This window comes from Austrofundulus limnaeus, unplaced genomic scaffold, assembly GCF_001266775.1.
Source record: "Austrofundulus limnaeus strain Quisiro unplaced genomic scaffold, Austrofundulus_limnaeus-1.0 Scaffold3, whole genome shotgun sequence".
NCBI lineage: Eukaryota > Metazoa > Chordata > Actinopteri > Cyprinodontiformes > Rivulidae > Austrofundulus > Austrofundulus limnaeus.
Window position 1 is genome coordinate 4796149 of NW_013952405.1, and position 2181 is coordinate 4798329.

At 37.7% G+C, this 2181-nt stretch overlaps 1 protein-coding gene and 1 long non-coding RNA gene across 3 annotated transcripts in view; one reads left to right on the plus strand and one right to left on the minus strand.

Annotated features, from left to right (window-relative positions):
• Positions 1-2181, minus strand: part of LOC106524552 (homeobox protein Hox-C10a) — a 61305-nt gene that overhangs the window by 34679 nt on the left and 24445 nt on the right. The window lies entirely within an intron of this gene.
• LOC106524632 (uncharacterized) overlaps positions 1-2181 on the plus strand; it is an 8927-nt gene that overhangs the window by 3227 nt on the left and 3519 nt on the right. The gene's annotated exons all lie outside the window — the stretch shown is intronic.

Below are 2181 nucleotides of genomic sequence, written 5' to 3' on the forward strand. Positions count from 1 at the left end.
CACACACACACACACACACACACACACACACACACACACACACACACATTTATGGAATATATAAGTACGAGTTTTTTTTTTAATTAAAAGCAGCCAAATTTAAACAACATTTAGCAAATCTAAAATCCTGCGTAAACGCACATGAACTTTCAAAAAGCCAAAAATAGTTTCCTTCAACGCAGGTTCAGATACGCTCGTGTAAAAACATTTAGCTTTTCCTTTGAAGAAAAATCTCTAGACATCTAGACAATGAGATCAAAAACATTCTGTATGATTACATCTCTACTCACATATTGAGCACATTTGTCACATGATGTTGGCTGCGTCCTCGAGGAGGCCATGATCTCCAAACGGAACTGCTGCGCTCTGACACAAAAGCTGCTGCAGGCCCACATGAGCCGTGTCTTTACACCCCAATAAAGTTGACTGCACTAAACTTTATTGGTAATATAACCCTGTGGTAGAAGTGCACACACACACACACACACACAGACACACACACTAAACTCTCGCACACATACAAAGAGACAATCCGGGAGCGGGATAATTGTAATTTAAGTGCACAACCGGGATTTTGCGAAGTCTACGCGCTCGCAAATACAAGATCTGAGGCGCAAAAAGGATTTGAAAAGGACACAGTAAGGTAAACAAAAATTAAAAATAAAATATAATAAGGATATTACATGAAACGTAATATTCTTTTTGCGTTTTGAGTGTAAGCTCAAATAGAGGGGGGAAAAAACAAGTTACGTCTCGAAATCAAGTTGTCATAAACAAAAATTTCGTAGAAAATTCTCACAAAGAGAATGTTAATTTAATTTTTTTATTTGCCAGGTAATAATGCAACTTTATGCTCTTTTACAAGTAACAATATAGTTCTCTCCATAACGTTGATTTTCCTCAGGCCTAAACTGATTAAACAGTTTTTGTTCAAATGATTTTGCGGCTAAAATCTGTAAATAAAAAAGAATACGAATTTCCAATTCATTAGATTTTAGCTTTAAAATAAAACAAAAGCTTCAAAAAGATTAAATCAAAAAATCATGTAAGAAAATGCTACAGCCTGTAGTATTTTTCTCAAGGAATAACAGTCTTTTAGAAGTCTGGTGCGTTTGCATCCAAAGCCTCGTATGGAAACGATGACTTCCCTTTATTCAAATCCGTCCTAACCAACCTGAAACAAAGCGGAATAGCATCACCGAGACTTTGAATAATTTAGAAACCTGAGAAAGAAAAGATTGGCAGGTTTTGTTAGTCAGCTTCATTATTTTTTGGGGAGGTATATTGTGCGTAAAAATACAAACGCAAATAAAACATACGCACCGCGTTTTAATGAAAACAGTCAAATCTGATACTTAAAACAACTAAATGTTGTTTTGATGAGCTGAGTCGCATGTTAAGGATCAACTTTGTGTATGAGCAAACAGGATTTATATATAAAAAGAAAAAATACTAGAAGCGAGCTGAGATTGCAGCTGCTGTGAGACTTATTTAAATCGTTTTCCTGCTTTTCGTGGCCTCCGAGGTGTTTCAAACCGCCATAAAAAGCTGGACTGAGTCAGAGGAGCTGCTCTACCTGCTCTCGGCCTTCTCTTTGCCTTTGATTCAACGGCTCTGATGCTTTCAGGGAGCTGTTTTTTTTTCCTGCACACCTATATGGCCTTGCAAAACACCTTGCAAACAGCGCAGACAGACGGAGCCTCCCTCATGCTTTGCCATTACTTAGTCTGATTATTAACACCGCAGGTCAGATGTTTCTTCATCTCATCTCAGGCAGCCATTATTCTCCTTCACAGAATTCATTAAGAAAAGTCTCCCTGAAGAGAGGAAGTTTTTCACGTTATTATGAGAATGAATCAAAAACATCTCGGGCGGCGAAGGGTGGGCATGCTGTGAGAGCGAGTCCCAGCTTTTCCTTAAAAGGTACAGGGAGACATCTGCAAATGCACATCTGGCGTTTTTTTTTTCGCCTGTCTTTATATTAGAGGTTGGAAAGTTTAATTAGGCTGGTAAAAAAAAAGCTGTTGAAAAGGCTTCACTGCTGCCGCCGCCAGCAAACCTTACAAGCAGCAGAAACTTAAAGTCATAAAAAAACAAACATCGTCAAAACAAAAGCTAGTTTAAATAGGTCCTAAAGGGATTGTTTTATTTGTTTATTTTAAGGTTTATGGATCTATGTGT